The sequence below is a fragment of the Triturus cristatus genome, chromosome 9, assembly GCF_964204655.1.
Source record: "Triturus cristatus chromosome 9, aTriCri1.1, whole genome shotgun sequence".
Taxonomy (NCBI): domain Eukaryota; kingdom Metazoa; phylum Chordata; class Amphibia; order Caudata; family Salamandridae; genus Triturus; species Triturus cristatus.
The window spans coordinates 1,196,446,892-1,196,471,485 of NC_140592.1; positions in this window are offsets into that span (position 1 = coordinate 1,196,446,892).

Here is a 24,594-nt window from a genome sequence, read left to right on the forward strand (position 1 = left end):
TGCGAGCTGTAGTTTTCTGCTGCTCGAGTATATTTTTACTCGAGCGGCAGCTTTCTCAACGCGAACTGGTAGTTTCTCATCGCGAGCGGTCGCGAGGATACGCGACCACTCGCAATGAGAAACCTGACCTCCTCGCGTTGGGAATCTCCCCGGGAGGTTTATTTTCCATGCTCGCGATCGCCAACTTGATGTTGCTGATCGCGAACAAGGAAAAAGTCTCGCCGGGATGTCATTTTGCTTGCTCGCGGTCGCCAACTTGACGTTGAGGACTGCGAGCAAGCAAAAAATGACCGCAGCACTACGCAACACTACGCTACGCGTGTTCGCACTGTGCTACGTGCAGTTCGCGTAGTGCGAAGAAGCGCAAACTTCGCAAACTACGCGAGCGTAGCGTAGTGCTTTGCCCAGGCTTAGTTATGACCGTAAGAGAGAGCGTGCTGCCCTCATACCACCTATAAATGCTTGATGTTATGTTTAAAATGTACATGGTGCTAACTATAACGGATTGCAACTTTTTCAGAAAATGATAAATAACGTTTTTTTTAAAACCTGCATCCCTAGGAACCTGGATATGGTAACAGTATAAAAACAGACAGTGATTCCTTCAGAGTTACTTAATACAAAATCAGTTTCAGGAAACACATGCACATGCGTAGCCAATTCGATTCCTCATACATTATTAGAATGGCATGCACAGATCAAATAATTATTTCAGAGCATATGATAGTCAATGAAACAAGGACTGACATTGATAATTCAATCCAGGTGCTCAAGGATTCTCAAAGTGTGAGGTGTGGCACAGAGCATGTGAGGTGTGATAGAGAAAAAAATGCATACATTTAAAAACAACTCATTTGAAGATTTGACTGGGACAACATAGGCTAAAAAGGAGACACATTCAATGACATAACAATTGTCCCATTGTAACACAATTATTGACAATCGAGAGTCCAAAAATTATCTAAGTATGACTGTTTCGACCCGTCTGCTACTTATAACAGGGTCTACATCAGGACCAAAAAATACACCTTAGAAAATATTGAAACTACCTTTCATTACCAAATACTACAAGTGCTCCCAAAAATATTTACACAAAGGTATGTTAAATACTATACCTCAATTTAGGACAACTCAATACAAAAAAGACTAGGAGAGAGCTAGCTGTGATGTACACCAAGAATTTCGCCATGAAGAATTTAAAATTTGAAAAACTCACCAAATAGTGCATTTGGGGTCACAAATGATAAAAAGGCCAATATGAAAGTGAAAGTGCCACTCCTATCACTCTGTATGACCACAAAGGAAAGAGGAGACCAATCTCTGGACGCCTGTCTAATCCCACAAACATTAAACCCCACATGACCCATGAGCTGTCAGACCCACAAAAAACGAAAACAGGACTCCAGGTGAAACAATGAAACCGACTAAGCAAATTATAGAGGACAAATCACCAGGCTCGAAGCTCCTATTACTCTGTACACACACAAAGTATAAAGCAATTACTGGATGTTCCACTAACCTCACAAATATATTGTTAAAACATCACGTGGCCTATTACCAATGTTCAGTGAGACTCATAAATAATAATAACACCAGAGGAAGACTCCATGCAACTGATGAGAGTAAATTACCAACAAAAGGACTTGCAGTATATAAAGAAAGAATCACCAGGCCCTGAGGAAATATACATATATAGGAGAGACGGCTCAAATTCCATGATACAAATAGGCCTGAAAGAGTGATAAATGGTCAAGATAGACCCTCAAGCGGCCACTCACCAGCTAACACCCTCAGAGTATGAAAGGGAAAGAACACTGGCCAACAAGCACCCATGCGCATCTTGCATAAATGACATTGCATCAGTGCTGCACATGTATGCAATACTGGTATCTCAAACAGAGACCAAATTGTCAACAACCCTAAGAAGGGTACAAGAGAAGTACATTTTGTATGAGGATTAACCAATGTGAACAACCCCCAAAATATACTGGAGTTAAACATGTATCTAAAGATAGAAAAATTTCTATAAATGAAAAAAGAAACGGAAGCTTCAATATCATACTGAGGGAACAAAACCCTCCTATCTATATGCAGTGCAAGTACACATGCAGCAAAAAATGTTGACGCACACAAAAACCAAACACTATTATAGAATTTGGGCGCTGTGTGTGCCCATCCCATTAGGCATCACAAGGCTAAACAAAATACCCGCAATATCTGAATATGAGATTTTAGGATAATCACCAACGTGATGATAAGTAGAATCCCATGGTTGCCATAAAAGAGAAGTTGCTCTCAACGAAAGAGAGAATCAAGGGCTATCCAAAGGTGCCTGAGTGCCTGAAGAACTGAAATACACAAACATAGACAGTGCAAGATATAATTAAACCAGAAAAAATCGAAGGTGCACTTCAGCCAGAATGGAAAAAAAGCAAAAACATACGAGGCCATGTCCAATCAGGAACTAGTCCCCATCTTAAGGATAACTAAAAAATATAACAGAAAAGGTGCAAGGTTGCCCAACTGAAACATCCTTACAAGCAGCGAAAACAGTCGAAATTCGAGCCCAAATTAGGATCCCATATTAAAGAGTTACAAAATGACATCAAGCCATTACCTAGTAGACACCCCCACTCCTCACACTCATTGAGTCCCTGCAAAGGTGAGACCGTGGCATCCACCCACCTGCAATCTTGGAGGTTTAGGCTTTCCCCAAAGTCATCTCTTCTGGGGCTTTGGGCCTTTGCTGCACATGTTTAATCATCTGCCACCTATTGCCTGTTCTTCATGAAGGGTTCGTCCAAAGGGGCTCCAGGGGACGTGAAATATATTGACACCCTGGGGAGCAACGGGTGCATGTGCCCGCTTTGTGCCCCCTCAGGGCACAGTGGTATTACAGTGGGGGCTGCAGAGGTTTGTGTGTCCCCTTCTGTAATACAGATAGCCCTGTTGCACAGGTTGGCCCAGTGCTATCATAAGAATGAATTCTCTCAATTCCATGGGGTATGGCCCCCATGCAAATGAGGGAATCCTTTTGTCTCTGTGCTTGGGCCATATCATGGACGTGGATGCAGAGGCAAACATGTCTTTAGGAGAGACACTGTAAGTGCACCACAAAAAGGTGACCTCCTAAAGGCAGCCCTGTAGAGGAAAAAGGAGGCCCCATGGACCCCCAGACATCCCCCTATAGGTGAGTGCAGGCACTCACTGCACCCAACTGCAAAGGGATCTCTCTCCCCCTTTTGAGAGTGCAGGCGGGATGGCACCTGCAGTGTGAAACACAGAGCAGCTTTCAAACAGCTGCCCCGTATTTCACTTGAATGTGCTACCCCCAAGGGCAGCGCATTCTTCCTAAAATGACGCACTGTTCCTGTTTGCACCCGGTGCACCTTTTGAAAGGTGCGCCATGGCTCAAACAGGGAAAGTGCACCATATTTATAAAACTGACCCTGGTGTCCCACATTCAATGTGGCTGCAGTGCTGCAGAATCCGAGTTATGACCTTTTACTGTATTTGACCAATGTAATTTAAATTGCATTGGCACCATAATGCATACATGATATTGACAAATTTACAATTTGTGAAATGCCACAGATCATGATTGATATTATCAAATTAAAAACATATAGGGTCGGCAGACGGAGTACTATCCACCAGGATGGCAGAGAACTTTACCGCCACCATCCTTTAGAGATTATCGCTGCTCCTGTGGTTGTCTCTGCACACTGAAAGAAAATGCCAGTTCCTATAAATGAACTAAACGTTTAGTGTATGGCCGCCTTTGGTTTTGATGGCTTCACATCAATTTGTTTTCAAAAACAAACTCCAAAAGTGAGAGTTTATTTTTGAAAAACAAAAACTAAAAACCTTCACATCCTGGGAGTTTTCTCTGAGGATATGGGGGTGATTATTGTTTTCTTTCCTGGCCATCACTACCAGGTTTTTCCTAGCAGTGGTGGACAGGAGGAAAAAGGGTATTACACCACCCACACTAAACAGGGCAGACAGTCTAATATCCTTCTTCTGAGGGCCCGTTCACGACAGAATACCCGGTCTTCCGAATTCTAAATCAAGCCTTAAGTCTTCATTCTTTGCAACCTGTCACATTTGAAATACCAAATATATCTATAGATAACTATATGAGGTGGGGATTACTATAAACATAGTAATCCCCACTGTAAAAATAATCGAGGGGACCCATCATATGGTAATAATGCTCTCACAACATTACCCTGGATGTTCTTACCCTTTTAAAAAAGTGATTTGTGGGGCATATCCAACAAGTCACTGATGAAATGGCAGTGCCTGTTTACAGTCTTTTTACTATCATTACTTTGAGAGCAGTAAGGACTAACACATACCATACATTCATCCATGGCTAGGTCCCGACTCAAAGTTGTACCTTCGGACTTAGACGTTTTCTTGTTTTTTTTGTATAGTTGACAGTCTCTGTTGGCGGGTCCTCGGGCAGTTGGATCCGAAGTTCTAGTCGCCGACAGCAACTTCTGCAGCTCGTGCCTCAGTGAAAAGAAGGGAGTCATGTCCTCGATGCCAACAGTGAGGAAAACCATGGAGCCAGCAAATTCAGTGGCTTGGAAAGGCGTCGACGATGGCTGCTTGCTTCTTCAGGTAGGTCCTAGTCTCTTCCTTTACCTTCATAATTTTAAGCGACAGGTGAGTCAATGTCGGTGCCTTCACTCTTGACGTCAAGTCTATCTTCTCCAAAAGTGTTTCTGAAAAACTTTGCAGAAAGTTTCTAAGTTTTAAAATCTTGCTGTTTCTTTGGGGAGATAGGTGTCCTTTAGCTTAGGCCAAGCGTTCGGAGGCTGTAGGATGCCACAGGGGAGCTAAGACTCAATCTCCATCAATTCGCTTGCTCATTCCAGGACAAATCCAGTTGCAACTGGTCAGCTGAGGTATCCTCTCCTTGGTTTTGCAGGTGGCTTCTTCAGCTCTTCTGTTTCAGAGACTGATCAGGAAGTCCAATCATGTCCTTTTGGAGTCAGGCATAGTCCTTTCATTGTGGGGCCTAGTGAGTGCAGCAGGTGCAGTCTTTCAGAGTGCAATCCTTTCCTTGGTGCAGTCGCGGGGTCCATCAGGGCACTCCTTCTTTTCCAGGCAGTGTTCTGTTGAGCTTTGCAGAGGAGTTGTCTTATTTATTCTTTATTTCTGGGCTTCAGGGAGTGGGGCACCCTAACCATTACAAATTAAGCTACCTCCCTTTAGTGTAACCACTCCCTGTGAAATGGGGAAACTTATAGCCCAGAATGCAACATTCTTCTAAAAGTCAAAATGGAGAAAATCTCTTTCTGGAGTTGGTATCTGGGTAACTTAAACCAGAGGTGTGGCTAACAAATGGCCACACTACCCTTCTAGCCTCTCATACAATCTAATTTGGGGGCTTCCATCTGGCTAGAGACCAAGGAAGTGGGGTTAGTCTGGGTCCTGTGACATCTGTTTGCTACAGAAGCCCCTGCCGTGAAAGCACAGTGTATCTACCCAACCACTTTCCTCTCCCTGGCTTCACCAAATGGCTGTATTGGTGCAGCCCCAGCCTCTTCATACCTACTCTGGGAACAGTTTGACTCAGGCTGTCAAAGGCTGACAAATCATAAGAAGCTGCTACAAGCCTGCTTTAAGTAATTTCAGGATAGCAAGTTCTAAAACTACTTTGGTGTAATAGTTATATTAAATTTGACCTTGGCAAGTTGTTGGATTTCAGGTAACTATTAATTTGATGATTTGAATGATTTTTCTCTAGCTCCAATCCAAAGATTGACTTTATTAAATTTAATAAAGTCCCCCCATGTTAGTCTTTGGGATTAGCAGCACTACCATGGGAAAACAACTTTGGCTGTTTTTCCCTACAACGGGTGTGAGTACCTGTTGTTAGTTTGCTGCTACTCGTGATTTTGCTGCTACCTGTCATATTAATTTCATTTTAACTTCGCTGAACACTCCTCATTGTGCTTGGCACATTATTGTTGCTTGCTCTGTTTTAAATTAACGATCATTTTAAAAGCCAGGTTGATATTTTGGTTGTAGTCCTTACCTTTTCTTCCCTGTCTATCTGCTCCTCATTTCGCTCTCGACCCTGGCGGAACCCGGATGTTAGCGGGTCCGCACTGCACAAGGGTTGATGCGCTAGTTTTTTCCACTCCCGGAAGCTACATTAACGCGCTGGGGCGGACGCGCAGCGGACGCACGCAGCAGGCGCGCAAAAGGCAAGCCCATCTGCGCCCGTCAGCGCCCGGAACGCGACCAGCGCCAGAACCCCTGGTCAACTGAGCTCCGGAGAATATAGCAGGGAACAGCTGTTACTCTTGGATCTAGATTCATGTAAGCCACATGACTTATTTTCTTCGGTAATACTGAGTGTTCTAACTGCTCTTATCATCTGGGATGTCCAACCATTGAAAGGGTAGGGGGGTGGGAGGGCGGAGTCATGGATACCCAACCCGGCTCTCCGTCCAGGCATAATGCGGTTAGAAATTACAATTCTGACCATGAAAAAAACCTGCAGTGTGTTCTACTAATCATCTGATCGCAGGGAAACATAAATACCAGATCGAAGACATGATCCAAAGTACGAATACTGACATAGTTTTTCTTACTGAGACATGGACAGATAATGCCTCATGCCCTGATTGGATTATAGCCTTGCCAAAAGTCTATGTAGTTACCTCACAGGATAGGGAGGGGGGAAGAGGGGGGGGCATAGCCATCATGCACATGGAATATCTAAAATTGCGTGTAGCCACCATCAGGGATCTCCCGGCAGAAGCCCTGCATTTTTTCATTAATATTAATAACACTCTGAATTTTCAGGGTTTATTGCTCTATCGCCCCCCTGGACCCAAGGCCCCATTTGCACAGACCTTAATGACTCATTTAGAATCTCAAACAGACTCTGCCCTGTTTATGATACTCGGGGATTTTAATTTCCATCTGGAACTTGCTGACAATTCAGACCCAAGAAGGCTACTTGATAATCTAGCTACCTTTGGATTTACCCAGCTGGTTTCAGAACCCACCCATCAGGCTGGTCACATTTTAGATGGTATTTTCTCAAATAACCCTGAAATATTTGTGTCAAGAGTCGCACCTCTTCCATGGACAGACCATCATGCGGTCCATTTTAAGATCAGGGTACCGCTGCCAATTCAGGTAAAACAAATAAAACCAACTAAGGTAATGTCCAGACGGTGGAATAAAGTAACGCTGATGATCTATTAGTAGCTCTCGGTCAAGGTCCCTTGTCGCTGGTCAAAAATAGTAATGAGGCAGCTTCTGAGTTTAACAACTGGCTCCGGACAGCGGCTGACCAGGTAGCCCCAGAAAAATGGTCCTGCTGGAGATTTAAGCGTTCATCTCCTTGGTACAACCCAAAACTGAAGATTCTAAAGGTGAAATGTCGAACAGCCGAACGACAGTGGCGGCAGGATTATGATAAGGTCATGAAAATGAATTATAATCTTGCCCTTAAACAATATAAAGAGGCCATTATTGAGGCAAAAAAGCTGTTTTACACTACCAAAATTGAGGAAGCTGGAAATTCTTCCAGGGAGCTTTTTAAAACAATAAATTTGCTTTCTAAATCACAGCTCAGCAGTATCTTTCATCCTAATCAAATTATGTGTAATAGGCTAGCGACATTCTTTCAAAATAAAGTTCAAGTTATCTATGATAACCTTTCTGAAGCTCGAATGGCCACAGATATATCACTTCTATCACAGTCGCCAGCAGAAATACCCGAGATGGAGCTAACCAGATTCCCAGCGTTTAGTCAAGATGAGGTCTGTAAATTGCTCCTCTCTATAAAATCTGGATCACCCAAAGACCCCTGTCCTGCCACGGTATTACACTTGGTTGCTAGTAGAATTGGCGGCGAATTGACGCCGCTAATTAATCAAGTCCTGGAGTCTGGCAGCTATCCAGCATGCTGGAAAAAGGCCACGATCAGACCTATCTTAAAAAAAAACACTTTGGATCCTATGGACCCTAAGAACTACCGGCCGATCGCCGGTTTGCCTATAATGGCCAAGATTCTGGAAAAGTCAATGAATAGGACATTGATGGACCATCTGGACACTAATGATGTACTGGATCCAACTCAGCATGGTTTTCGACCTAACCATTCGACCGAATCAGCCTTGATCGTAGCTGCTGAGGAGATTCGGAGAACAATTGATCATGGGGGTAATGCAGTTCTTGTGATGCTTGATCTGTCAGCAGCCTTCGACACCGTGAACCACATGGTGATGGTTCAGCGGCTACGGGAGGTAGGGATTGGGGGTTCGGCTCTGTCCCTCCTATCCTCTTTTCTGGACGGGAGAGTACAGAACCTGCATTGGGAGGGCCTGCAATCAGAAAGTGTTCATCTGCCCTGAGGGGTCCCCCAGGGCTCAGCATTATCACCAACAATCTTTAATATCTATATGCTACCCCTGGCCAGTCTTATTAGGAAGCATGGTTTTGGTTTCGTATCATATGCAGATGATTCCCAGCTCATAATCTCCATGGCTAAACATCCTGAGAATACAGCTGCAAGGTTTCATTCCTGTTTAGAGGAGATTATGATCTTGATGAATCACAGCTTCCTAAAAATCAATACAGATAAGACAGATGTTATTGAATTTGGCCAGGGGCAACCCCGGTGGGACGCCTCTTGGTGGCCAACGACAGCTGTTTAATGTCCCAGTCCGGCTACTAAGGTTAGAAATCTGGGAGTCATCTTTGACCGTCAATTAACTTTCTCTGCCCAGGTAAATAGCCTTACCTCCTCCTGCTTCTTTCTAATTAAAACTTTGAAGAAGATCTTTCCCTTTATTGGAAAGGAATTGCAGAAGTCAGTGGTAGTAGCTCTCTTGCTATCCAAGTTAGACTATCGTAATGGCCTGCTATTGGGAATTAATAAGTCCCAAATGAGCAGGCTACAATCATTACAAAATGCCGCCGTTAGATTACTCCTAACCATACCAAGAGGTAAATCTACCTCCGCTGGACCCCGAGCCTTACATTGGCTTCCTATCCAGCGCCGAGTTGAATTTAAAGCTTTATGTCTGGTCCACAAGGCTTTTTATGGTGGAGGAGCTAAGGCCATTCAAAGAATGTTTAGACCCTATACCCCTGCCCGCTCATTAAGATCCAGTACACTGGGTCTCCTCCATATTGACAGGATCAGGAAGGCGAGATGAGGTGGGCGAGCCTTCTCCCACTGCGCAGCGAAGCTTTGGAACTCACTGCCTACAACCATGTGCTTTTAATCAAACAGATTAGTATTTAGGAGAGAATTGAAGACCTGGCTGTTTGCTACACCATAGGCGAATGATGCAGGCCGTAATACTGGTACTCACCTTAGCGCCAAGACGCCACGGCATTCGAGCGCTCTAGAAGCATATATCCTATCCTATCCTATCCTAAAACATCGTTATATTGTCCCTGCATTTTATAACTATGCACCCTGCCCTGGAGGCACCTAGAGCAGACCTTAGGGGCGACTTGTAAGTAATGAAAAGATAGCTTTGGACTTTGTAAGTGCTTGTAATTCCAAAGTCAAATTTGGACACAGTTGTATTTTAAAAGCAGCCTGCAAGGCAAGCCTGGCTTTAAAATAACACTGGGGACCACAGAAGTGAACACTTAAGTGCATTGTGTTCACTGGTGTCTCTAAACCTACATGCCCTACCATATTATAGGAACTTACAGGTAGGTTGTCCAGGCCACTTGAAACTATACCAATCTGCAAATACCTTTAGCTGACAGAGCACTGACCCTGGACCTGGTTAGCCGAGCCCAGGGCACTTTCAGTCTGTAATCACTAGCATCAGTCCAAATCAAGGCAAAAATAATTAATTATAGACCTTATTGGATAGTGGTTACCACGGAATTGGACTCTACTGGAAATAACATGAACTTAGACTTAATTCAAACATTGCATCAATCTTGAGGGGCTATTAGTCTGGTATCCGCTGTTACAGTTTTGTAATACAGGCTGGCCTTGTGACCCTGGTAAGTAGTTCACCTGTTTACTTCAACAAAGCTGCACACACTCGCCTGAGAAAGGACTGACCAGTTGTAGCAAATGTGGTTTCCCTCTTGTTGATTTGGGACCATTTTGAGGAGCTCAAGGCAAAGGTCTGCTGGTGCTGTGGCTGGAGGGATTGAAGGTAGTTCGCTGAGACCCTGCCTTACTTAGCCTGACAAAGGCTGAGCAGCTTTGAATGCTTCAAAGAAGAGTCTTCCCGAGAGGAAGCATTGCAACCACAGTCCTGCTAAACCTGTTGCTCATCAGTATCAACAAGAGAAGTCTTGGTTATCTCGCCACATCTCCCTGAGATGAAGCAACCCCTCATTGTAACCAGCCACCAAGAGTGCAAAGGAAATGACCAAGGAAACTTTGGGGATAACTCGGTGCAGAGGCGTGGGCTATCAATGCGCTCCTTGCTCCCCATTCTCCTTCGCTTTGTGTGGTCCTCAGGTTGTGTGTGTAGGCATTCCCATGCTCCCCAGTGGGCTTGTAGCACTGACCTGAGGAATGCGGAATGTCTCAGCATTCCTCGGGGGACAGCATATCCTCTTGTGTAGTTCTGATCTGGGGTGTATCCCCTAAGCCCAAGCACCACAGCCACATGTGTTCCTTAAGACTGACACCTCTCCTCTCCCAGGCCCGCCCAGACTGCATTCTGACCAAAATTTGCCACCAGCCTAAGGTGCTACACATAGAGAAGCACTTGAGTTTGAAACCAGCCATATGCAAATCAGTCTTGCCCCTCCACCTCATTGGGCAATAGCTCGCTTAATCTTTCTGCAGGTAATTAGTTCGCGCTTTACAAATACTGGGTTATTTTTTGGGAACAGTCCAGCCCGAACTGGCAGGCCAGGTCCACCCTACACTGGAACACGAGTAATGCAGAACCAGGTTCATCCTAGTTATGGACTCATCAGCAGGGCACAGCTTGTTTCCAGTGAGACAGTGAGTACGAGACCCACGTCTGGGCACACCCATGCCACTTAGGGCGGTACATTAAACACACTAATGGTGATGGGAGGAATGCTTGTAATTAGTCTAACCACTGGCAATCGCTCGCTGAGGCATTCCAACCAATCGTGCTTTTGCACACCATGCCGCCTCAGTTTGGACCCAGCCATATGCAAATCAGTCTTGACCCTCCACCTCATTGGGCAATAGCTCGCTTAATCTTTTTGCGGGTGATTAGTTCGCACTTTACAAATACTGGGTTATTTTTTGGGAACAGTCCAGCCCGAACTGGCAGGCCAGGTCCACCCTACACTGGAACACGAGCAATGCAGAGCCAGGTTCACGCGAGTTATGGACTCATCAGCTGGGCACAGCTTGTTTTCAGTGAGACAGTGAGTACGAGACCCACGTCTGGGCACACCCATGCCACTTAGGGCGGTACATTAAACACACTAATGGTGATGGGAGGAATGCTTGTAATTAGTCTAACCACTGGCAATCGCTCGCTGTAGCATCCCGACACATCGTTCTTTTGCACACCATGCCGCCCCAGCAATATGCAAATCAGTCTTGACCTTGTTCCAATGGGAAACAGTCCATCCAGCCTGAACTGCCAGGCCAGGTCCCCCCTGATGCGCAAAAGAGCACCCTGAGTGGCCTGGGTGTGCCCAAACGTGGGCCCCGTGCTCACTGTGATACTCGACCCTAGACTTCTGCAGCTTCCATGAACGCCCCACAAGCGTTCTCCCTGTGCGAGGAAATAAAGCGGTTAGGTCCTCTCTGCCTTACTTGGGAAAAAATCGTTGTAGACACAGCAGAAGTTAGATTATGGACAAATAAAGATGACACGTTATTATATATATTTCCCCTTCCCTTAGCTAGTATATGACAAACAATGTTAGAGCTGTATTTTTCTTTTCACGTTTCAGCCTGCATTCTGATGGCGTTCCAGCAGACAATAAACCTTATTTATCTGGGCAGCTACTTGGAGGAACCGTCACATGCATTTAGATGCTGAGATTTTGCTGCAAGCACGCTTTACTGTCTTGTTTATGCTATTTTTAGGTTAAAGACTGCCATCTTGTGGACATGCGATGTCACAGCGATTCGTTTTCATTCATCACAAAGTAAGTTCTACTGCCTTCCCTTCTCTACTGTGACTAGTGCGATTTACATCTAATATTTTTCCCAAAATATTTTAAGAGAAATGCATCTTAAACAGCCTAAAGGACCGTGGGGCATATTATCAAGCATGGCGTTAATATTATCGCCGCTTTAGCGGCAGAAAACTGCCGCTAAAGCGGCGATAATGGGCTTGATAATATGCCGCAGAGAATTCTAATAGAAGCCCATGTTGACACCAGAACATGGGCTTCTATGGGAATTCTCAAGGGCATTTTAACGCCGTTCCTTGATAATATGCCCCTCGGTTTTAAAGAGCAGATAAAGGAAAAATGGTGCTACATTCAGTGTGTTGAAAAATATTGACAGAAATCACGACGTTAAAAAAAATAATAATGGTGATTTAATAATAATAATACAAACAATCCTCTTTAACCCCTTCGGTGCTCATGACGGAACGGTTCCGTCATGAGCCACGGTTGAGCTGTGCTCATGACGGAACCGTTCCGTCATGACCACGCCCGCGCAGGAAAAGATCAGCACAGCAGGGGAATCCGTCCAGCATGGAAGGGGTTAATAAAGTTGCCTCTGCTGCGCGTCATGAGCATGTTGCAAGGCAGGAGGAGTCTCCTGATAATAATGAGAATCTCGGATTTGAGCCTTTTTAACGTACGTTAACAATTATTTTATTCCTTATAATATACCATCTACTTCCCAAAATCCCCCCTCATTTATGAAAATTGACGCATCACTGCGTGAAAACAGTGATGCGTCACTTTTCACTGCGCCCTCCCTGCGACTCCAATGATGCGTCATATTTACAGTATGACGCATCATGTCGCAAGGAGTCACAGATACGTCAGTATTTCTGACGTATCTGTAGGCGCAAAAGTGACGCATTGCTGGAGTGTGTCACAAAAGTGACGCAACTCCAGCAATGTATCCTTTCACATGGGGTAAGCCCCATGTGAAAGGGCCTGCGTCAGTCTTGCGCCTGCTGTGAGGCAGGCGCAAGAAATCTCGTAGATTTCACTGCGTCACTTCTACGATGCTTACATACGTGGGAACGCCCACCCTGCATACATTATACCTGACGCAGGTATAATGTAGCGCAGGGGTTTACAAAGTGACGCATCTAGGTAGATGCGTCACTTTGTAAATATGGTGCATCATGGCGCATCATGGCGCATGTTTTACGCCACTGGTGCGTCACAAAAAGTGACGCACCGGTGGCGCAAAAGTGACGCAGGCCTCATAAATGAGCCCCTTGGTCTCTGGCACCATGTTATACAGGGAATGCTGTAGATGCAAAAAAAAAATGAATAAACTGTCATTTTAATTGCAATTGGATTTATATAACGCTTGCTACACCTGACGAGGTATTGAAGCGCTGTACGGCGAGTAGCACTATAATCCAGAACCCAAAATTAGTGGTTAATCCAGTGGTATTATATTAAGATGCACAAGCCAATGTTCAGCTTATAAGTGTTAGAGCATACACTTCTACTCGTAATGAAAATCCCTTTTGGCAGCGGATGCGGTTGGTAATGTGCTCTAACCTGCTGCCAGACACCTGTTACCACATAATGAACCCCCGGAGTGCTATGCATTTCCTGCCATCAATGTAGGGGTGTGCAAAGTGTTTGCATGGTTTCTGCTCATTGGGCTTCACATGTTCACATCGGTTACCTTGCTAGTCATGTCTGCAACCGTCCGCATATTTTTCTACTACTGAGGCTCGGAGCAGAAACCTTTCTCGAGTGCTGTCAAGCCGAATGTGAGCCGCATGGGCTAGAGAGGTTCTTCCCAAGCCTTAAAGGACCCAGATGAATGTAGAAGTCTTTTTCTGTCAACTAAAGAAAGAGCCTTTGTTAGTAACCTTTAAATCTTCGGTTTGAATGTGAGTGCATTTTCACACACTTAAGTGCACTTTACATGCTAATCGTGCATTTTTAAATTTTGCATTTTTCTCCCGCCAAGGCCATGAAAAGGAGTAGGAACTCGTGGCCAGATGTGCGACCCTTGTTAGCAGTCACAAACAGAGAATCAGGCAGTTTGCCAACACTAAAACTGCTTCTGGCATGTTCTAACCCTATTTTATGAATCAGTAGCCTATTACCGACTGGCAAAAAATAGGGGGGCAGATTTACAAGCCCCGTGCGCCACTTTTGCGCCGCCGTTGCGTCACTTTTGTGACGCAGCGGCGGTGCAAAGCTAGCGCCATGCTGCGACAGATTTACAACGTGACGCATCTAGGGAGATGAGTCACGTTGTAAAGCCCTGCGCCACATTAAACCCGCGTCAGGTTTAATGTATGCAGGGTGGGCGTTACGTCGTAAAAAGCCTCGGAAAAGTGACGCAGTGAAATCTACAAGATTTCACGCAGTCACTTTTCCGACGCTGGTGCGTCAAATCTTTACGCCTGCTTCAAGCAGGCGTAAGGCGTGATGCACCATGTAAGGGATAGGGCAGGTTGGAACAGTGCTGGAGTTGCGTTGCGCTTGCGACACAACTTCAGCACTTCTCCAACCTTACGCCGGCAGATGCGTCACGCATCTGCTTGTCCTTGCACCACGATGCACCGCATTGTAAATGCGGTGCATCTGCTGTGGCGCAAGGGCAAACTTGCGTAATGCATCTTCCCTGGCTCATCCCTGCTGATTTGCAGGGATGCGCCGTGGAACGTAAATCTGCCCCAGGGTTTGCAAGTCGTTATTAGGAAGGGGCGGGCCGAGGGCATCCCTTCTTAATAGTGAGTTGCAAGGACATGTACGATTGTTTGGCGACTGGAATGCGGTTGCAAAACAATCACAGCTTACTGCCTACTTCAAGAAGGTGGTAAGCTAGTCGCAAAAAGAAAGAGTCCCTGGGAACCCCTTTTCCTTTGTGACTGGCAGCGAAAACAAGTTTAAGAGCAGAAAGTGGTCCCCACTGCCTACTCTTAATAAATGAAACAGAAACGTTTATCTTTTTAAAAAAAAACGCATTCCATTTTCCTTTAAGGAAAACGGGCTGCATTTCAAAAAAGAAAAAAGTTGCTTTATTGAAAATCAAACACAGACATGGTGCTCTGCTGTCCCCAGCAGGCCACCATCCCTGTGTTATTGCCAATTCTCAATGGGTTGCAAATTGTGAACTGCCTAATGCATATTGAGGAGGCAGGCCATTTTTTCGACCCCATTGGGAATCACTAATGTGTTTGAGACATTTCATTTTGCGACTCACAAATTGCAAGTCACAAAAACCGTAATTTGTGAGTTGCAAAATATAATGGCCGTACATCTGGGCCTAGATGTACTATTCCCATTTGCAAACCAGGAATGGACAGTTTACACACTGACTAGTCTGCGATGTGAAATGCGATTTGTGATTCAACCTATTTATTATAAGTCTCATTGTAAATGGGCTGAATGCAAGGGGCTAGCACAAGGATCCAGCTCATAAATATTAATTAGGCAGGTCACAGTTTGTCACTGCGCGTGTCTTGTTGCAAATTCTGGAATTCAGGACTGTCCTGGCAGACCACTGCCCCTACCTTTGGTTTACTATTTTTTTTTTAAAGCAGCCCATGTTGATTGAAGAGACAAGCTCTGCTTTTATTTTACAAAGTTGTCTGTTTGGAAAGAGTTTGGGAGAAGCAGGCAGTGATCTTCTGGTTCATTGCTTTCTCCCTGATGCTGCTAACACAATTTCCAAACGGAATACTGTTGCGGAGGGATAGCTTTCTTTTTGCGAATCAGTTACCACCCCAAATCGTGGGTCATTAGCTGATCAATGATTCTTGCGCTCTATTGCAGGCACAAATCATGTATATGTGTTGCCAAATCTTAAATATAAGTTTGGTACCCCTTTGGCCCCTCCTCCTACCTATTTGCAATTAAGGCAGGCTTTCCAAAAGTCTCTCACAATGAGGAGCTACAGAGGGAAAAATTATCAGGTTGCCCTCCACTCAAAGCAACCAACAAAACACAATCAAACCTGATCATCAACGGGCACTCAACTCTATCGACTTTTTGAGTGGGATCGGGGATTCATTTTATACCCCAACTGTAGGAGAGTAGGATCTGCTTCACATGGGTACCCCCACTTTTTGCTGGTGTTTCACTGTTTTTCGACCTTAGTCTGGCTGTGGCCCTGCTAATCAGGACACCAACCTAGCTGCTTCCTCTCTAAAATGGTTTCATGTACATTAGGTACATATCTAATTGGATTCTGGAGTGCCTTATAAGCCCCTAGTATATGGTATACTATGTACCTAGGGCATAGGTACTTCAGAGACCTACCAGCTGAAGCATGTATTATGCCACCCCTGGGAAGCACTCCAAAATGACACCACAGGTCTGCTACTGCAGCCTGGGTAAGGTGGTGCTTGCACCCCTTACAGTGGTATAGGCTACCTATATCACTACCATTGCACACACATGTAAAACCTATAAGTCACTCCTATGGCAGGCTTTAACAATCCTGAAGGCAGAGTGCTTGGTTTTTATGTGAGAGGGTGCCCCTGCATGAGCAGAGCCCCTCTGCAGCATTCGGAGTACCTCCTCTGATGCTGTTTGTGGTGCAGCCTGACCATATACTCTTAAGTGCATTATAACCTTGCGGTAAATGCTAACTTTGGGATGGCTGCCCGGAAACATGTTGTGTTTGGTGTCAAACGCTTTGGAATACTACCCCCTCCGCCAGTTCTGGCGGTGGGGGTAGCATTCCACCCTTCTAGAGGGAGAGACATGTTCACACTGGTCTAACCCGGTAGGACTTTCTACAGCCCTGGAATCACAAAATGGATGCCTCTGCCACAGACATGGGTCTGGCCTCCTGCTGCTGACCGAAACGCCGGCAGGGGAGGCCTGGACAATAGGTTTCCTGTCGCAGGGAGGTTTAACCACCTCCCCAGACAGGCAGATGTGTATTGGGGCTGGGCGGGAGCACTCTCTGGTGCTTTGAAATCCTGCACTGGGGGCACACTTGGTGTCCCTGTGCAAAGTCCAGTTCAAACCGGTTGCAGGGGCTACCTGCTCCTGATCTGGTGCAAAACTGGACAAAGGAAATAGGTGTAACCACCCTCTTTCCAAACCCTCCCGTAGGTGGGTCCCTAGAGTATGTCCAACCCCCAAACTTAGTATAAGTATGGGAACCCAGTCCTTGCGACTTTAGATTACCCTGGATGAAACTCTGCAATATATATCCTGGACCTTCGACGTTCTATCCTGACTAGAAGACTGATGAAATCTCCCTTGGGGTCAAAGAGTGACTCCCCTGCTTGGCAGGCACCAAAGAAGCAACTGTCTAGTCTGCAATTCCAAAGCTCCCGCTGGACGCCAAAGTCTCTGCATCACCAGAGGTAGATTTCCTGACTTTCTCTAGGCTACCCTGAGTCCACAGCAAAGCTGAGGCCTGTGGCTATCATGGGTGATGAGGAACCATGACCCCTGGGCAACGTGTACTATTGCTGGTACATCAACTTCCTGTTTATCCTTGAAGTTCTGCTTTGGGCTTTGAGTAGCCCCAGCCTTGAGCATTGACTGCACCGAAGATCTCTGGCCTCCACTCCACGAGTGACCCGTGGGCTGGGTTCCAGTGCGTTGGCTAGTGGGTCCCCATGAAGACAACTCCTCTTCTGCTTGGGCTTCCCTGATTGCTCCAGACGTGCCCTGACTTACCCTTGCTGGGTGAGTCCCTCAGACCTTGTTGGTCTGCACCGACGTCCTTCTTCTCTTTCCACAAGACTTGCCGTTGCCAAGGTTTGTTGGGTCCATTTTGGTTGCTGACACCGCAGCACTCGACAGACTTTGTGGGACTACTCAAATCTGGCTCGTGGACTTTGTCGACACCTCCTGGACCTCGTGGCTGAAGAGTCAAGACACCCGTCAACTCACCTGAAGCACCCGACATCTGTAGCATTGGTCCATCCTGCCCTCGGTCACTGGCAAGTGACTCAGACTCTGTCCCCTCTGCTTTCAGGTTCCCTCCAAACTAGATCCAAGCTTGGATACCTTCGGACACTTCTCCTCTTCACGGCAGTAGCAGTTCTTCGCCAGCTTCCATTGTAATCGATGACGCAACCCGACACCAAAAGACACATATGCACCCGGCTTCCCTGGGTGAGGTAACACGAGTACTCTGGTGCTTCAGTGGGTGCTAGCCCTTGAACTTCTTAAGTCCAAACGGGGTTTGGTCCTGACTCGATTCTAAGTGTCCCTAATCTTTAAATTTCCAACCACGACATTTCCCATAGAAGCTAACGGAAACCCACGGTTGTGTTTACACACTGCACACGGCCCCCGTGGGTCCCCTGTGACACTACCTTGGGTGGTTCCTTGGGGTCCCAGTGTTTCTACAGGCTCTAGGCCTTGTGTCTAGTTCAGTCGTGGTTCTTATACCACTTTATTGGTATATGGTTTGGTACGCCCCTAGGGCCCAAACGTGTATTTGTGCTATTACTCTTGATTGCTAACATGTAAATTAAGTACTTTGAACTCAAGCCTCATAAAGAGACTAGAGGGGTGTGTTTTATCTTAAATACATATATTTTAAATATATACCTGGTGTGGTTGTCCTTTCATTTGATCATTCAAGAGATTATAGACTGGTAAAACAAGCTGCTTTACATTCCTTCAAGACTTAGCCTGAAGGCTGCTCTCCATAGCTACCACTAGGATAGCTTTCAATAAAGGTTGTCTTTGACCTATTCACCATAAGGGGTTGTTTGGACTGATACAGGGTGCCCACTATAACTAGTGGACAGCATATATCAGGCCAACTTCTCACATTGGTGTGCAGTGTGTGGGATTCCAGCTTGCTATTGTTTTACCAGATAATCTCAATTGAATTGATCAACTGAAAACCACTAAAGGTACCTATGGTACATATAATATCAAGTTTAGCTACAGTAAGTTCTACTGAACTTAGAGTTGTGTGTTAAGGGATAGCACACCCTTTCTACAACTCAAGAGAGTTTAGTAGGCCACACTAGTGTAGGTAGTGCAATACACCACACCACACCACATTAGTAATGTCTAGTCAGCCAGAAACCAGTGGGTCCCTGCCAGAAGCCAGTGGGCTTCTCCCCTATAAATATGAGGATCTCTCCTATGCACAGCTTAGGGCCTTATGTTCCATTAGGAAGCTGAAGATAGGCTAAACGCCCAATCACCCAGCATCTCATAAAGATACTTAAGCTGGATGATATCTCAGGGCCTAGTGGGCCTGATGGGGTAGGCAGTGTGGGTGGGGCAGCAGGTGAGGGTGGGCATAGGGGTAGAAATTCTCCTGACCCTACCTCTAATGCTGACCAGACTGATGACAATGATCAGAATCTGGTGAACCCAGCTCACCTGGATGAGGATGAAGAGGATGACAATAATGCTCCCCTCTTTGTTCCTCCAGGAAGAGTTGAAAGTAGGGCTAGAAGGGATAGATCTCTCTCAAGGGGATCTGTCCAGTCTAAATCCTCTATAGGGACCTCTGTCTCATCTCACAGAGGGAGGGAAACCTCCCAGGAGAGGATAGAGAGACTGCTGAAGTATGAGCAAGACAAGTTCAACCTCAGAAAGCAGCAGATGGCCCTAGATAGGGAAGCCCTAGAGCTCTACAGAGCTAGTAAAAAGGAAGGACTAGAGTCCCTTGGTGGCAGCAATTTCCCTAGAGATAGGGAGAGGTCTTATGACCATAGACACCTAAGTAAGATTGTCCCTCCCTACCAGAGTGGGGATGACATCCACAAATGGATAACTGCCTTGGAGAGGGCCTGTAAAGTACAGAAGGTCCCTCAAGGTCAGTGGGCAGTAATCTCATGGCTCTCCTTTGCAGACAAAGGTAGAGATAAGCTCCTCACTGTAAGAGAAGAGGATGCTGATGATTACAAAGTCTTGAAAAGTGCACTAATAGATGGGTTTGGCCTAACCACTGAAAAATACAGGTTAAGGTTCAGAGACACCCAAAAAGCACAAAACCAAGATTGGGTTGACTTTGTTGACTGTGCTGCTACGGCTCTGGAAGGTTGGTTACTGGGCAGTAAATTGCGTGACTTCATTGGATTTTACAATCTGATCATGAAGGAGCAGATTCTTAATAACTGTCAAAATCAGCTGTTGCACCAGTACCTGGTAGACTCTGATCTGACCTCTCCCCAAGAATTAGGAAAGAAGGCAGACAAATGGGTCAGAACCAGGGTGAGGCAGAAGGTACAGAACCAAGGTGGTGACCCAAAGAAGCAGGATTCTAAGAACTCTGACAAGGGTGGGGACAAGGGTAAAGACTAGAAGTCTCCTCAAGGGCCCAAAAAATCTTCTTCTAATGGGGAGTCACAGTCAAGTAAGGGTAAAGGCCAAAAGAAACCTTGGTGCAACATCTGTAAACAGAAAACTCACTGGACCAGTGACTGCACCAAGTCCAAAGAATCTACTCCAGCCACAATTGCCCCTAAGGCAACTGTTCCCCCTAGTACAGCTACAATAGGTGGTGGCAATTTTCAGAATAAGGGTATAGTAGGGTTGACCCTGGGTTCTGAGATGGACTCTGGCCTAGTCAGAGTTCCAACTCAGGCTGTGCTTGTCTGTGATGGGGGCATGGATATGTCCCGCTATGTGATTCCCAGTAATCTGGGCAAATACAGACAACAGCCTTTGATAAATGGAGTAGAAGCTTGGGCATTCAGGGACACAGGAGCAAGTGTCACAATGGTGACAAACGATCTTGTGGATCCTGGGTAGATTATACTTGGTGAAATGTACCAAGTGACCAATGCTAGCAATGTCAGAACAGATCATTCTCTGGCAGTTGTTAACTTCTCCTGGGGAGGGGTAACTGGAATTAAGAAGGTTGTGGTAAGTGCAGACCTACCAGTACACTGCTTGCTTGGCAATGATCTAGAGACTTCAGCTTGGGCTGAAGTGGAGCTCAGGACACATGCAGAAATGTTAGGGATCCCTGCTCATGTCTTTGCTGTGACTAGGTCACAGGCCAAAATGTCTAGAGCTGGACAGGCCCTGGATTCTGGAAAAATGGACCAGGGGCCGTACAAGAGGAGGAGCAGTAGGGTTAAGGCAGAGCCTTCCCCCCTGACTCAGAATGCTGATCAGTATCCTCAGGGAGATGATCTTGAGCTTGAAGAAGGAACTGTCTCAGAGGAGCTTGAACCTGACCAGGTTGAGTTCTTGGGGATAGGGGGCCCTTCCAGGTTTGATCTGAGCCAGGAGCAGAAAAGCTGCCCCTCTCTTGAACCCCTCAGAAAGCAAGCTGCTGATGAGGCTGCTGGGAATGCTAGTGGCACCCATAAAGTTTATTGGGATGATGGACTCCTTTACTCAGAAAGTAGAGGCCCCAAGCCGGGTGCATCCAGGAGGTTGGTTATACCTCTGAAGTTTAGGGGCTTCCTATTGACACTAGTCCATGATATTCCCCTAGCAGGGCACCTGGGCCAGAACACGACTTGGGACAGAATTGTCCCTCACTTTCACTGGCCCCACATGTCTGAAGACACAAAGGAGTTTTGTCGCTCCTGTGTAACCTGCCAAGCCAGTGGCAAAGCAGGTGGCACTACAAAGGCCCCCTGATACCACTACCTGTGGTGGGGGTTCCCTTTGAGAGGGTTGGGATTGACATTGTTGGTCCCATGGATCCTCAGACAGCATCTGGGCACAGATTTATACTGGTGGTGGTGGATCATGCCACCAGGTACCCAGAGGCAATTCCCCTAAGGACCACTACAGCATCTGTGGTGGCAAGAGCTCTCTTGAGTGTGTTCTCAAGAGTAGGCTTTCCTAAGTAGGTAGTATCTGACAGGGGTGCAAACTTCATGTCTAGTTACTTGACTTCTATGTGGAAGGAGTGTGGAGTGAACTACAAATTCACCACACCCTATCCCCACAATGCAATGGTTTAGTTGAAAGGTTCAACAAAACCTTAAAGGGCATGATTAAAGGACTCCCAGAAAAGCTTAGGTGAAGATGGGACATACTCTTGCCCTGCCTTTTATTTGCATACAGGGAGGTGCCTCAAAAGGGGGTTGGCTACAGCCCTTTTGAACTTTTGTTTGGCCACCCTGTCGGGGGTCCATTGTGTTTGGTGAAGGAAGGATGGGAGTTACCCCCAAAGCAAGACATAGTGGACTATGTACTTGGCTCCGCTCCAGGAGGGCTGAGTACATGAAAAAGGCAACCAAAAACCTTGAAGCTAGCCAGGAACTGCAAAAAGCCTGGCATGACCAAAAGGCTGTACTGACTGTTTACCAGCCAGGACAGAAGGTGTGGGTGTTGGAGCCTGTGGCCCCAGCAGCCCTCCAGGACAAATGGAGTGACCCCCATACAATAGTTGAACAGAAAGGGAAGGTTACCTACTTGGTAGACCTTGGAACCCCTAGGAGTCCCTATAGGGTACTTCATGTCAACAGACTTAAACCACATGTTGACAGGGCAGACATGGGCTTGCTCATGGCTACTGATGAAGGACAGGAGGAAGAGAGTGACCCACTCCCTGACCTGCTTTCTCAGAACCCTGATGATGGGTTAGTTGATGGTGTAGCCTTGGCAGGCTGCCTCACTGCCCAGCAACAAACTGACTGCAGAAAACTTCTCAGCCAGTTTAGACATATGTTTTCTATGACTCCAAGTCAGACCACCTGGTGCACTCATGAAGTGGACACTGGGGACAGTCTGCCTGTGAAGAATAAGATCTACAGGCAACCTGACCATGTCAGGGACTATATAAGGACAGAAGTCCAAAAGATGTTGGATTTGGGTGTGATTGAACCCTCAGTTAGCCCTTGGGCTGGCCCAGCCTAAACCTCACACCACAGATGGAAAGAGAGAAATGAGGTTTTGTATAGACTACAGGGGTCTCAATGCAGTCACTAGGACTGATGCCCATCCCATCCCCAGGGCAGATGAGCTGATAGATACTTTGGCCTCAGCCACGTTTCTAAGCACATTTGACCTGACAGCTGGCTACTGGCAGATCAGACTAGCTGATGATGCAAAGCCAAAGACAGCATTTTCTACCCCTCGTGGGCACTATCAGTTTGTGGGTAATGCCCTTTGGTTTGAAGAATGCACCTGCCACTTTCCAAAGGTTGGTGAATCAAGTCCTTACAGGCCTGGAAGACTTTAGTGCAGCATATCTAGATGATATTGCTGTCTTTAGCTCCCCCTGGGAGGATCACCTGGTCCACCTAAGGAATGTTTTGGAGGCCCTGCAAAGGGCAGGCTTCACTATCAAGGCTACTAAGTGCAGAGTCAGGTTGTGTACCTGGGCCACCTTGTAGGTGGAGGTCAGGTTCAACCATTGCAGAGAAAAATCCAGACCATCATGGAATGGATTGCTCCAACTACCCAGACTCAGGTGAGAGCCTTCTTAGGCCTGACTGGGTACTATAGGAGATTTGTTCAAGGGGTATGGATCAATAGTGACACCCCTGAATGACTTAACTTCTAAAAAGATGCCCAAAAAGGTTCTGTGGACAGCTTGCTTTCAAAAGGCATTTGATGACTTGAAGCAGGCCATGTGCACTGCTCCCATTCTGCAGAGTCCTGACTACTCCAAGAAGTTCATTGTCCAAGCAGATGCATCTGAATTGGGGGTCGGGGCTGTACTGTCACAATTGAATGATGAAGGTCAGAATCAGCCAGTAGCTTTCATAAGCAGAAGGCTGACCCCTAGAGAGAAACGCTGGTCAGCCATTGAGAGGGAGGCCTTTGCTGTGGTTTGGGCTCTATAGAAGTTGAGGCCATACTTGTTGGGTACTCACTTCCTTGTTCACACAGACCATAAGCCCCTCTTATGGCTAAAACAAATGAAGGGTGAAAACCCCAACCTGCTTAGGTGGTCCATTTCCCTACAGGGGATGGACTTTACAGTGGAACATAGACCTGAGAGTAACCATGCCAATGCAGATGGACTCTCTAGGTACTTCCACTTAGAAAATGAAGACTCAAATGGTCAAGGTTAGTTTAATGTCCCTGCGTTTGAGGGGGGGGGGTTTATGTAGGAGAGTAGGATCTGCTTCACATGGGTACCCCCACTTTTTGCTGGTGTTTCACTGTTTTTCGACCTTAGTCTGGCTGGACATGGGCCTTGCTAATCAGGACCCCAGCCTAGCTGCTTCCTCTCTAAAATGGTTTCCATGTACATTAGGTACATATCTAATTGGATTCTGGAGTGCTTATAAGCCCCTAGTATATGGTATACTATGTACCTAGGGCATAGGTACTTCAGAGGCCTACCAGGGGCTGAAGCATGTATTATGCCACCCCTGGGAAGCACTCTAAAATGACACCACAGGTCTGCTACTGCAGCCTGGGTAAGGTGGTGCTTGCACCCCTTACAGTGGTATAGGCTACCTATATCACTACCATTGCACACACATATAAAACCTATAAGTCACTCCTATGGCAGGCCTTAACAATCCTGAAGGCAGAGTGCTTGGTTTTTATGTGAGAGGGTGTCCCTGCACGAGCAGAGCCCCTCTGCAGCGTTCGGAGTACCTCCACTGA